Source organism: Bombus vancouverensis, chromosome 8, assembly GCF_051014615.1.
Source record: "Bombus vancouverensis nearcticus chromosome 8, iyBomVanc1_principal, whole genome shotgun sequence".
Classification (NCBI taxonomy): Eukaryota; Metazoa; Arthropoda; class Insecta; order Hymenoptera; family Apidae; genus Bombus; species Bombus vancouverensis.
In genome coordinates, this window is record NC_134918.1 from 11,307,315 (window position 1) to 11,322,663 (window position 15,349).

A 15,349-nucleotide genomic window follows, 5' to 3' on the forward strand; every position below is an offset into this window, starting at 1 on the left:
TTATATTTCTGTTGTATAGATAGGTACTATAAACTCGCCGACTAGTTGTTTATCCGACTTGATCTGTTATGATCTTCGACATTTGCTCGATTCAAGTTACGAACACTGTCGGACATAAGAACTAAGACAGCTATTTGAAAAATTAAATGATAATTATGTATATGATATAAACACGTAGAAATTTTCAGAAAATGAAATTTGCCAGTTTGGCTTTTTAGTGACTTATTTAGTAATATCTCAACAAATTTTTCTCTACTGAATATTTTACGTTGTAAGACGTATCCGTCAATTTAAAGTCATTTTCTCAATTGCCTACACTTATATTGAATCTTATCTCTTAATTATCAATTCGAAACTAACGCTACAAATATCCATAACGATATTTTGAATAACAAGATTTTGTACGGGAGAACGTTCTAAAATAACAGAATTTAGAATAAACTTTTTTAAAAATTTAAAAATGTAGTGATTCCAATTTTTGTTCACTTGTGTCAACAAATAAAATCAGCGAAAAGCACACAATTTCTATCAAATGATACATTTTATCCAAATAGGGCATTAGTCTCCTAATACTCATAGCAGACATACAAATAAATATTAATAACACCCTCTTTATTTTTATCTCAAAATCTTCTAATATTGAAGAACGATGAAAAGGAACAATAAAATTATATTTCAACAAATTAAACGATCGCTACCAACTCTCATTGTAAAATGCTACGAAAAAAGGATCTAAAGAGTGACTTGACCCGTCACGCGAAGTGTACAGTGTCGAAAGCGAAAAATACTACCCCGTTTATTGACAGATCGTAATTGATTTCCCATCAATTCAACGTCATCAGTTAAATACGGAAGTAACGAACTACTTTGGTAACTTTGACTGGAATATTGGCTGTAACTTACATATTCCTTGTAAATACTAGCTTTGTCTAGAAAATTATATTTTTCACTTTTTTCCATGCCTGGATTCTTTTTTCAAATCGTGCATTCTTTATTTCTCAATCGTCCTTGAAATCTTCGGCAATAACAGCGTGGAGTAACCTTCCTCCGGAATTTTTTGCGATATCGGATACATTTAATCAAAACGATAAAAATATCATCCAGACGAATGAAATGTGGGAAGGAAAGAAAGCGAAAGCCTATCGGAGATTTCTTATTTTATGGATCAGACCGCGTTCTTCGATGAAATTTATTCGAGGCAGTAAAACTTCCCTCTCTGTTAGTAAGCCACGACATGGCAAGTATCCAAGATCGGAAAGTCGTTACTCGATCCATAAATTAACATCAATGGTCACTTACATGCAATGCACAATGTTCGTCTGAAAATTAAATTTTTCAACAAAATATCGCGCACAGCCCAAACTTTATAGACGTAACAAGACACGCGTAATGTATTCTTCAATAGATATACGAAAAAGATAACGTACGATCGCGTTACTTGAATATACATACATCAAGTACGGTTATCTCGCTGTTTTATGTTATGATCTGCATTAGTATATATTTCAAATAGAAAATTTGATAACAGTATGATTTCTAAAGGATATGAAACGGGGAAAACAAGGTATTTTTTATTCTCGTCGTACGTGGAACTTTATAGGTCGTTTCGCATGATACGGCTTGAATACTCAAGAATGTCGTGAGTTCATTTACTACCTTTTTGCGTTTATTAGGTAGTAAATATATAAAGCAAAGTAAACTTAACCAAAAAATTACCAGATTTAACACCTATAAAATTTTTTGTACATAATACGCGGTAGAGAAAAAGGGATATCACAACATAGAACATGATTATAAACTCTTTAGAAGAGATTTCAAGTACGTTCTCGCGCGATTATTTTAGAAACATTTATTCGACAAATGGCGAGAATATATATCAATGAGAATCTAAAAATAGAATTTTTATTGTAAAATATAAAGGGGAGTAAATTATTAATTTTCCAAATTTAATACAACTTTGCTATTATTCAATTTATATAAAGGGTTTTAAAAAATACCAAATTCGAGCTTTTTACAATGAAAGGAACGGATATTGTTCGTGAAATATAGGTTTAATTACAAAAACCTAAAACATACGTCTGTTTTCGATATAAATGGCCATATGTCGAAACGTTTCAAGAACAAAAATAAATGCACAAAATTTATTCCTAACTTCCATGATCATAAAATAAATTATACACCACTGAGAAACGAAAAATTAACAAAAAATAAATCGCTTCATTAAGATGTCGTTCTTTTTCGTATATGTTTTATTGTTGCAAGTAAAGTGAATTAAACAGAGAAATGTTCTTTACCTTATCTTCTCGTAAATTGTTTCTATACTATTTGATCATTAAATATCTAGTATTTACGGTAGCACTGTGATAAAACTGAACAATATAATACAAAAATTATTAAGAGTAATATCAAAGGATAATATCGTATTCAGACAGCACAATCATTTCAGTCAAATGATAAAGTACTAAGGGGTAGGAAAGCAAAACTCATCAACATATCTAAGCCAAGATCGACCTAATTTCCAGATAAGAATTTCTTACGGCCCGACCGGTGTAAAAACAAATTCGACGAAGGCAATAAAAAGCAGATTTGTCGCCTTGAATAATATTCCCTGGGGATGTCATTAACTAGGCAAATGTCTTTCGAAAGTGTCGTTCCAAGCCTTCCGTGCTCAGGAGACGTGCATTATCTCTCTGCAACGTAGTTTCGTCTCAATGTAAATCATCGAGGACACTGGCCATGCCTCCACGCCACTCACTCACCTATCTGCGCTCACCCTTTGCTTTTATTACGAGACGGTGGATCGTGATAAAAAAGTGAAGAGCTATTTCGTTCTCGTATCAAGGGAACTTGCTCCCCGCCCTCGGTTTCCGGCGTCGTTCTACATAGCCCTGTAGCCAGGCTCCGTGACTACACATTTAAATTTATCTCACGTCGTTTCGCGAGAACCTAATTGTGTCGTCGAGAAGTCATTAAGGCGTGCTTGTCACTTGTACTTCCTTTGAGGCGGTACTGCTAATGACGATGCTGGTTTAAACAATACACTGTTGTTCGTTCGTACGTTTTGCCTCTACGTATAATACCAACGATAGCGATAAACAATACTTTATCTTGTTTCGATGAACTGAAGCAAACTTCTCTCTTTTTTGATCAAAGTAGCTCGCCACTTTCGTTTTACGGAAAGGTAATTAGCCTAGTATCAATTGTCAGACTGAATGAAATAATGCAAGATCAATGTACAATACATATTTAGCTGTGAAATCTAACGTAACGAGATTTATTTATATGATATTTGTTTATATGATAATTGGTACGTCGTTTTTCTTTTTTTCTCCTATCCTAATTGAACGTAAGGAAAGTTTTGGCTAATATAATTTTTCTGAAGTGTGTCTAATGTTCCACGTAAATATATATTTCTTGAGAACGAACAAATATAACAATATTATTGAATATTATTGATTACTTCAATATTTTTATTTCAAAAACAGATATAAATAAGCTTTGTTCTTCATTAACGTATGCGATATGTTTTCTTCTACATATACACAAATTTTATTACATTATACAAGATATTAAAAAAACGTGGACGATATTTGTAAGATTTATGTTTACCAGACATCAAGGCAACGGAAAAGACTGATATACAGAAATTTCGTTTGAAGGATATTTTTCAAATTATAAACAGTTTACTCTTACCTTAAAGATATACTAGTAGCTATCACTTTGACATCTATTTTTATATAGAAATGAAATCAATCAATCTTTCTTCTTTATGTGGACTATCATAATCGAAATAAAGTAAATCTTTCACATCTTAGATTATATCGTGCATGCTAAAAATTACAAATAAATGTAATGAAGTTACTTTATTACTACATAAATAAGATGATGAGAAGCACGTAATTAAACGAATTCCTTCGTTTCATCAAAATATTCTTAAGAGACATTTTTTCACAGCTTATAAAAATACAATTTCTCTTTATTTTCCTATTTTACATTCTTATCACTTTATGAAGCATTAAATGTAATATCGACTTCTTCTTGTACCATTTCTTATAATATTCTCCATAACTAACAATTTCATTGAAAATCTCATTTTGCCGGAACAAAGTTAAAGAGAATTTGCATACTGAATCGTTTATTCAAGACCATATATACTAACGAATCAAAGGAGAAGCTCGATACGTAAGCTCGGGGGAAGCAGCATAGAGGCGCGTAACGAGAAGATGTAACCGAATTCCAAGCCGTATTTTACAGTTCACTGCCTTCCAGAAAGCTCAGTAGCAATTTACATAAATATAGGAACGCACCTCGGCAGCCGCGATAAAACGCTGCTCTTCCCGTGCTCGTAAAAAATCCGGTAATTGGTTATTGAGTCATCGACTCTGGAGAGCGGAATTCTCTTGCTGCGTCCTCAATCCTGGCATTCCTTCACCCGCGCCTGAGTTCGCTACGAAATAAATAACCAGAGGCGCGTTCGATTCGACGCGGCATCGATTCAAATTCAATTTTCTATCGAAAGTTTCATGCAGAGTCGGCGAACGAAAAGAACGGCTGATCGAAATACCAAGAAGATTGCCTGCCTTCGTTCCGCGAGCCTGGCAAACCAACCGATCGTTACCATAAAAGCACCTATGTCGAATTTTATTCTTGCCCACGAAACTCGACTTTGAATTTCATGGCCATCGATAGTTGAGTAATTCTTTGGAATCGGTGATCTTCGAAATAACTGTTAAAATAATCGAAGAATTCGCGAGGAATCAAGCGCGCGGAAAACGAGTGAATCGTTTATACGGAATGAGTCTACGCGGTGGAAAAATTTTCGATATTTGCTGAGAGGAAGCGCTAAATCCGATTTAGGTAGTCCGACTGAAACGTACGGAACGACCTGCCGTTCGGTTCCGGCTTGGAGGCATGTAGAGTCAGAATGGCGTATGGTGTATTTCATTCGTGTGCCGGTATTCTGCCGCACTAACTCTGTTTCGCGGAACATTACACCTGCGGTTCCTAATTCGAGGAAACGTATCCGCCTTGCGGACGATTGCCACTCTGATAGGAAGAGATCGAAACGATACAACAAACGTATCGAAAATTATCGCATTTTAAGAAATCTGGAGAACTAAATGATAGAATATTTTCCAACAATGTGTCTTTTAAATAACTTTTAACTTACTGTAATAGAAATATCAATTTTCGTGAATGGAAAAGTTTCAGAATATTCGCAAACAAACGTTCAATGTATAACCTAAATATAAATAGGAGTTGTTAAGGATTAATAATTTGAGGATTACCTATAACCCATTTAAGGATTAATCCATTCAAGAGTTAGTATTTGAGTCGCAACACGTTATTATTATTATTACATTTTATAAGATTTCATTATGATATAAACATAAATTATATTATAGATAACTGTTAAATAAGATACGTTCACTGTTAATCGTTGAATAAGCGTGACTTATACGCTTCTCATCGATTAATACAAGAAATCTAAATAAATGGATGTGTTTTACTTTACTTTCTTATACTTTCTTCACTTCCTTCACTTTTCTTATGGGTATTTTTTACCGAAACGAAACTTGATAAATCTCTATCTCGGATAAAAGTCGATAAATCTCTATTTCCTCGATTTAACCAATTATTTGAGCTGTCTTATTACTCCATTAATTAAAATAAGTGTCTGCGCACAAATAATGGCCTTCGATAGTACAGAAGTACAGTATCTCTCCATCTTCTGTATTAACCATAGACTATAATGATGATGTAACAATGTCAAACGAGAATAATACATTCATAGCCAAAAATACATATTGTTGTTATTTAATTTTTATTCCAAACTCTTAGTTTATTGGAATTCTCCAAATCTCAGACAACCTGTAACTCTTCTCAGATTTTCACGCTTGATGAAATTTTGGGCAAGCGTAACAAGCGGTTACTATCACGACAGAGAGACTATATCTTAATAACGTTACAATCGCGTAAAACGGGAAACTGAGCTGAAAAGAGTCGAGAGCTGTGGATGATTATATTAGAGAACCAAAATATTAGCTAAAGGGGCAAGAGTCGGAACGGAAAGAGTCGGCTAAGTGCCGATAAAGGAGAACGTAGAATACGAAATAAGAAAAAAGAAAGCCACAAGAGCAGCGCAAGGGAGTAAAAACGGAGCCGGAAACAAGAATATAGTAGGAAGGGATAGAAAGGAACCGTCGCGTTTCTTTTTGTTCTCATTAAGGAAACAAGAACTGAAAGCGAAAGAGCACACAGAATGAGCCTGAAGAAAGGACGTCTTGTTCGAAAGGGAGAAACGGAAACGAAAGAATCAGCTCGGATCAAGGAACACATAAACAAAGCTACTTGATGAAAGAACCAAATGTGAAAAAGGTGCTGGTAGAGGTTACGATTGCCAACGGCTTGGAAATAGAGGCGAGACAAGCAAACTATGAAGTTCAACTAGAAATTCGATTATAACGGATGCGTGTTCTGACAAACTGTGCAATGTAGTCATCTCTCGGACTTCCACCAGTGTTTATAAGTATTCGGATATTTTAATTGATTTCTAGTCACAATATTTGAATGTGACCAAAATATACGAATTATGTGATTAGAAATATCACATACTATTTTTTTTTTTTTTTTTTTATAAAATCAGAAGATTATATAAATTTAAACTACCTATTAAAAAATAAACTACTTCCATATATTTTTTGCTATTTACTACATGCACTGCTACACAGATTCGATTTTAAATCCAAAAATGATTTTATTTATTTTTTAGTGTAGCATAGAATATATGAATTTTATGAACCATGTATAAGATTATAAAGATTTTAATAATTTCCTAATAATTTTTCAAGTTTATCTCGTCATCTGGATGCAGGTATAAATCCAGAGGACATAAGTCAGGGGATGCTGCACCGATAAGAATCCATACTTGATTCGACTATTACGACGTATCTCTTGGAAGTACAGTTTGTCAGAACACTCACCTACTGTAACCATAGCGTAGGAAAGATATGAATGAAAGAGAAGGCATATAAAGGCGAAATTAGAGAAAGAAACAAGAAACAAAGAAAACTAGAAGTTAGCTCGAAGGGGCTGTCGATGGAAACGGGAGAATACGATGGCTCGGATACAATATAAATGATGCCGTTTATGTTTTTGCCACCACGTACCTACGCTGGTCCAACTTCCATTTACATATCTGTATTATTCAAACACGAATGTTATTCAATTTCTACGCAACTTGCAAATACATTATTATTTTAGCCAGCGCGCGACCGTCTGAAAAACGTAAAGGTATCCACCGTATTTCCATTCGCCGCACATCAGAAAGGAATAAGAAAAGTGCAAAACGGAGGAAAAACAGGAACGCCAGGGTTGAAGTACTATAGAAAGCACTTGACCTTGGACCTGGGGAAGATTTCTGTTATTTACACGAACGACTTCGGTCTCTCTTTTCTCGTTTCTCTTTCCACCAATTCTCCCTCCCCACCTCACTTTACAACTCTGACTGCGCAATTACATCGTACTTATGAAACATATTTTAATGCTGAAATAAACTTAATCCGTGCCACGTTTCCGCTCAGATATTTGTTGCTAATATTTCGCTAACCAGCGCATGATTCGTTGATTTATGCTAAAATTATGCTTGCTGCATTCCCTTCTGGAACATGGTCGTTCATTTGACACGCCATGTGCATAGTAAAATTTACAGAGTATTTTATCATCTGAAATATTTCTGTCATAATTAAGATTTCATGGAAATGTTTTCTACGAAAGTTGTACAGTTTCGGTTGGGATATTAACGCAGAGTAGAAGTTCAACGTATGGTTACGACACTTTTATTGTATTAGAAAGACTTGATACGATGCAATAAAAAAGACACTTCCTTTATCTTTTTATTATAAATATAAAATGATACTAAATGGAAAAGTCATCTTGAAGGTAAATTCAATATGACGTACAATGAGAAACGTCGCTCATGATCGTTAAAAATCATATAAATAAAATTCTCTTTTTAAGTTAAAGAGAGCTGCAAAATAATTTTTTGTTAAATATCTCTTGAGTCCGCTTCATTCCCTTATGTAGATATCGTTGCGAGTCTTGTGCCAATTGACAGAAACAAAGTCAGACTGATAAACAAGTGAAGTATTAAAAAAGAATAAAAAGATCTCCTTCGAGCCATTTCAACAAAACGAGAGTATCGTAACTTACGTACTTACAAAACTGTGCAATTTTACAAGAAACGTTTTTATAAAATTCTAAAATATTACAAAATATTATGATAAAATCAAGTAATGCACTGCATACTTTTTATGAAAATAACGGTCAATTTCGCATATTAATACGAAGCAACGAAACGTTTAGTTTCACAACAAAGGAAAAACTGTGTAAAAATATAGAACGTTTCATTACGAACCAAATATGGAGGAAAATAACCCGAAAGAACAAAAACCGGTTTCCATGTAGCGCGGTAAACGATTGTCATATAAATTATGGAAAAAGATAATTTACAATTCTGTCCCATTTATTTTCGTTGGGGTACGAAAGTTCCCTAAATCATTTCGCGCAGCGTTGTTAATTACCTGGAGGCACCTTCGTAAATATAACTGAACATCTCCCGTGGGTTAATTGGCGCAACCGTTCCCAAAGGTACGTTAAAAAAATCGTTATTTCGGAGTAAACCTCTCAGCGTGGCCACGCCGAATTTTTAACATTGATTTGCATTCATAGCGAGGCGCATAGCCATTAACCGAGGCAATTTCATGGAATTTAACCTTCAATCATAACTTCATTAACTAGCTGCGGGGAGAATCGTCGCATTGCAGCTTACGTAAGGGTGAAGCACTCTCGGTGCCCCTCTTGCATACCATTTGTATAGCTTATAACAGGTTCAGATAGCGACGAGTGTGTACTGAAGCGTTGAATGTTCCCCCTACTCTCTGTGTCCCGTTTTTTAAGTGGCCGATTTGCCCCCAAACGAGCTTAAAACGAGAGCGAAAGAAAAAGGAAACGAGAGAAATCGTCATTGCTATGGAGCAAATATTGCGACACCGTTCCGGTATACGTCCTCCGTTCCCGTAAGAAGAATTTACATGTGTAAAAACGTGAGAAAAGAAGCTTTAAAAAGGGAGAAAGTGAAAACAGACAGCAGAGAACCGCTGAAGTGCTTCTCAACGTGTTAATGGTTATAGATCGTTACTGAAAGAGTTATTGTGCCATCCACAGGAGAGAAATTGCCTGAAAAAGAAACATTAACATCACGATTGTCTGGCTGACACCTGAACACCGATAAATGTCGAGTGGAAAGCTTTAAACGCGTTATCTTTTCTTCACAAAACAAAAGTTATACTTCATCTAGTGTCATTATTCCAATTAAAGCTGATATAATCTCATATCGTCGAACAGTGACAATCGCCACTCATTGAACAATCGATTCAAATATATGATTTGTAAACAATGCACGTGAAATTAATACTCATCGGTCACACTTCGATACGTTAAAGTGACAAGTGAAATAGGTTATGAAACCTAAGAACACATAGACATTTGACATAAAAAAAACTCGATACTTTCATAACTCTCGATAAGATACTTAATGTAATTCAATTAAAATTCAATTGCAGCAGTTTAACTTTAAAGTTATTTTATACAACAACAATCCCGATTCATGGTCAAATCTTTATATAACTTCAATTTCTACGTTAATATTGTAAAACATTATTCCAAAGAATCATCTAAAACTATGCCAGTAGAACGTGAAACAGCTCGCAGGCATACGATTGCCGCTATTGTAAATTTAAGCCAGAGTCGGTGAATTTAATAGCGAATTGCAGATTGGTTTGTCCCATAATCTCATGGAGTAATGCAGCGAATCGCAATTTGACCAGTGGAAGGCGAACAATCCACACCGATTCTAGGTAAATTGGTGTACGGTTCGTCCTCTAGCATGTAGGAGCAACGCAACGTCAGGGTGATACAGACATGTAGACATATGGTGGTGATCAACCAACTGAGCGAGAGTGTAAATTTCCGCCTGTAGTACACCTCGAGCGTTTCAAAGCGACCGGTTCGAACCGGTCATTGTTTCTTGAGCAATGTGCAGCAGAACGGGCAAACAGACACACGCCACTTGCCAGGTTAGAGATAATAAAATTTCTTTCGAGATACATTTGCATGAAGGTGCTAAAGAGCGATCGACTGGTTATTCTGCCCAACATCGTTCAACGACAGGCTGTAACGGGTGTGGATGATAGCTCATATTTTATCGAAAATGTGACAGTTCGTCGATACTGATTTCCAAAGTGAAAAAAGAAATTAAATTAACGATACCGAGCCGTCCTCATAAATAACAGGATTATAAATAAATCGGAGAGAACTTTGATAATAAATAACATTCGACAGGAGGATAAAAAGCGACGCGAACAATTACATGAAAAATTGTACGACATTTTTCACCTGGTCCTTGGGTAAATAATATTTCTGTCATGCGTCTACGAACGTTGAATGAAGAAACCGGAATATTGGAAGTACAGTAGTTTAGTCACCCCTATTTTCCACGCAATTCGGGGAGACCTTTCACGATTTTATATTTCTTCGATGCAGGGAACAAGTTTTTCAATAAACCTCTCCAGGTAAGTCTCTCGAAACCACTTTTCCACCTCACTAACGTACCATACTGATCTCGTTTCTTAGGTGGACCATACTTTTGATGCAATCAGAGATACTCTTCCAAGTTATGATTCCCAGACTAGTGTACGTTGAAAACCGTTAACAGATTGGTCGAATCAAAAAATAATTTTACGAAGCGAAACGATGCGTACGTATTCCCAATTTCCGATTTCCTAGCATAAATTTTGTTTTTACAGAATAAAATGGACCAAGATGTATGGTACGTCAAACATACGTTCATCTTTTAATTTAAACTTCGTTTGGAATTGACAAATTAAATATGATGTAATTTATCAAATGAAATAATAATCAATATTCCACTAGTTTATTTACGTTCGTAATTCGTAATTTCAATTATGCTTCTATTATCTCATTTAAGATCCGTGATGACTTTGACAGATTGAAAAATTATTGTCGCGAAACGTATATTGTCAGACAGAGAAATTTACATACATCTCTTAAAAGTGAAATATCGTAACAAAGATATTAGTTCTACAAATAACACGACTTGTTACACATGAAAGGAGAGATAAAAGGATATAAAATAAAATCTTATAAAAAGGCAGATACAACGTAATATTACATAATACATTCTAGACATTAATACAGACAAAAGTTTCGTAAATTCTGATGTAATTTCCTTTCAAGACCTTTGTCAGTTAAGCACATTAGATCTTTGTCATTTCTTTCGGAAATACTTTAATGTACCGAATAAATTCAATTATTTTATATTGGCATATAAATGTACGTAATTCTATAACAAAATGCATTTTTCTTTTTTTTAACTTGGCGCTTTGAATTCTGTGACCAACTGTAGTTATGCATATACATATATTGTACATGATTAATGGCATAGTACTCGGCAAATATAATAAATAATCTACGACTAAGAGATAGCTAGTAAACATTTGAGTTTCATGAAACAACAACATTGCCAACCAAATACTTCTTTGCACATTTTAGTAATTTGTCACTAAATTGTTTAATAATTAATAACAAGGTGTATATACAACTAAGATACGTACACGAAGCTATTATAACGAGGGTAAGAAAAATATTGGCATTGCCATAATGGAAATCTTTTTTCCCAAGTCTATTAAATAACGTTGCATAGTGAATGCATAAACTGAGGAGATGGTGTGCAATTCAGAATATGTGAAATAAAATTTGAATATACGAACACTTGGGTGAATGCAAAACTTTCCTGGCCTCGTTTGCACTCTATCATCATCGAAACACAATTCCTAACGTGATCAGATCGCCATTCGATGCACGTAGAAGCCCTTCCCGAAAAAGCTGTCACAAAGGTGATTTCGGAGGGATAGAAATCTGACGGACGAGGAAACAGGTAAACAAGCTTATTCTACTACATCGGCGAGAGATTGCCACCCTCTTGTACGGTTTGCATGTCTAAGAGAACCCGAGCCAAGCAGTGAAACATTACACGCGCTTCGAGCCAGTGGTGTATAAAACAAAACGTATAAAAAGGTCAGAAGATACCTTGCTGGAAGACACTAAGTTATGGAGCGTAAAACCTGGCAAGAATGAAAACAAGATGAACGGCGGACATATGGTAGGGTTCGTTCCTAGGGTACCATGTAAATTCTATCGTTGCTAGCTCCACTCTAAGGTACAGACGAGACTTTCAATTCGGTTTTCATTCATCAAACCTTCGACCTCCAGTGGGAAACTTATAGTTTCCTTATTCTGATACATCCATCAAGTATTCAGTCCAACAAGTTAGAATCGCGCGAGGGCGAGAGAAAAATTGCACTGCAGAATGTCGCATCTTCCTTGCCTGTACTGCAATACTTCACACGAAAGTAGTATTCAGCGAAACGTATATTTGGTAAATGTTACGCGAAGACCATTCCAAGGCAACGTAAAGGACATGTATAAATAAAAACCTTTCGACTGGCTCCAAGATATCCGGCTCTATCGATCACCGATTATTTATAAAAAGAAAAATACATTTATCAGAGAGATTGTACGCCAAATGGCCGTCGTTTTAGAAACTTGCCGAGCAAATTCGTCGAATATATAGGTATACTTGCTTCTAAAATTTCCCTTTTCTCTTAATAAATAGAGCTAAGTATCAGTGTCGGGAAAAGATTTCGTTCGAACCGATTGCTCGAATTTTACTCGCAGGATATCAATCCCTTTCTGTTTATATATCCATAATAAAATTGTAAAATGTAGCATGATCAAGAGAAAAAATTGTACACTGCCCGCAGTTATACTAGTTCCCGACTAAATTCAGATTTCCCTGACGACTAATTTTTCTCGCCGTAAGCGGAACGTTTATCTTGGTGTAAAAACAAAAAAGGAGACAGGTCTATCTCGTGAAATATACTCCGATTTTTGCAGTACATTTTATCAACGCGGAACAGACGCTCCATTATGCGCGGCAGATGCAAACGCATCAGGACACGGCCAAGTCGCAAAATACAAGTACCGGTGTGCATAAAGTACAAGAGCATAGGCGAAACGAGGAACAGCAACGATCGAATCATGCGAACTCGGCGCAGAATCAGCTGATTTCGTTTCGCTCTATTGCATGAAACACACCTTGTGATTCAAATATATAATAGCAAGTTGAACGTGCCCTGTTGCTATTTCTCTTCCTGTTCCGTGCACTCGATTCATTTTTCTATTTTTTAGTCTGTGTCAAGACCAGTCAGTTCCTCTGATATATATATGCAGATCGAGATAACACCTAGCAATAACTTGACCCTTCTAAAATATTCCTGCTATATATACTTAAACGATGTAAAAAACATCGCAATTAATGCGATGAAAACGCGAATTAAAAAAAAAAATAGAATGAGAATTGTAACTTTGAATTAATTGCACGAAATATCTACATACAAACGCGTGCATACAGTAAAATATACATCAAATATTGCGTAATATTCATGAAATCATAAAAGTTCGATTAATAATGAGACAAATGTTGATATTTTAATTTTGTTCATTTATGTCGAAGAAATTGTTCACATATTCCTTAAAATAAAGTCCTATAATTGTATAACATCTACTTTCTACTAAATCCACATGCATTTGTACGTCATGTAGACACCGAAAACACTGAATACGCTAACGAGGAAAGCATATGCAACAGACTATACGATCAATGTCAATCAATTTAACTGAGCAATATGCATTACGCTCATAATACCAAAAATAAGGAATAAGCGCAAACCGTAATCAATTTTAGTTCATTCGTATTGTAAATAAAAATTTCTACGTCAAACTAACCCAAGATATAACATAGCATCTACTTTACGATCATCGTTCTCAAAAGAATAATTTTTTAATGTATCTCGTAGCAATAGCTATCTGATTTTATGTTTGAAAATTTGACAATTCCGTATTTCGCGAATCATTATACTCGTACATCTAATTAAAATATTCTTTCGTGATGATGTATTTCAATTTATTTTCATTAAGAAAGGCGGCCAACACGTCACAAAAGACACAAAGGGGAGAATCGAAATGAAAAGGCATAACATCCCATTGAAACGTTCAGAGCGGTATGGCCATTGTTGCTCCGTTAATAAACATAGATAAATACATTTCGGAAGATGGAACGTCATGAAATCTCGGTGGTTACACAACATAGTTATTCATACATAAATTAGAAGCGTGAAATGAATACCGAGGGTGTATTTAATTAAATTTGTGTCATGATGTACGTGCCAGTTATTACAACCGGTCCCGCAGGTGTTCCCCTTGAGTAAAATTACGTGTTTATAAGTTTTTCCTCTGTTAATATCTTCTTAGCACGAGTATCCAGCAGCTCGTTAATTTATTCTTACGGAAATTTAAGCGAAAGAGGGAAAAAGGAAAGGTGAGAATGAATATTTGAATCCGTCGTTTGCAGAACTATTTTATTACAAGCTCCGGGCGATTACGTTAAAATTTCAAACGCTTGAGTAAATAAATATACGGCAGTGCATGCTCGATTACGGAGAATTTTCGTACTCGGAGGATTTGCGTTAATCGTCCGTATCTACTTATCATAAAGCATCGTGTGAATGCACGCAAGAATGCACGTAACGTGCAAATGAAATAAAACGACATTTTGAAAGTTGACACCAACGATAACATCGTGACATTAGACCGCAAAGAAATTTCATAAAAGGAATCAGATTTTAGTTCAATAAATACGGTTAGTTACGAAATCTCCACGAATTTAAATTGGCCAACTTATTACTTTCACATTCGAATGTAATAAGAGACTTTTCACCTTATAATCATACGCCACCAAAAGTAGCACCCACGAGTTTCTCGCGGGTCTATGTATACAGAGAATATAATTTTCTCGATAAATTCAAGTTATACAAGCAATCCCCATGGGAAGATGAGTAGAGGGTCGCGCAAAAAGTAACGGCCACTGCTTTCAAAGTACGAAGTTTTAACTTTATCTCAAGCTCCCTACTGGAGATTGCAAATATATGTATGTCGTCTCATTTCCTAGAATCTCATTAGCGCGATATTTTGCAGAATTTAATTTAAACGATATTCGAGGCGATACGGTGATAGCCAGGAATTAAGTTTTCTTTTCGAGGACCAATTTACTACGATCGAAATTCTCATGTATATTAAGAATTTGTATCATGCTATGTGCTAAAAATTGTTGAAAATCTACAAACGGAAAAGAGAGATTACGGCTAACGAT

General features: G+C 35.2%; 1 protein-coding gene across 1 annotated transcript in view; it reads right to left on the reverse strand.

The window, feature by feature from the left end:
• Positions 1-15,349, reverse strand: part of timeout (circadian regulator timeout) — a 273,868-nt gene that overhangs the window by 242,684 nt on the left and 15,835 nt on the right. The window lies entirely within an intron of this gene.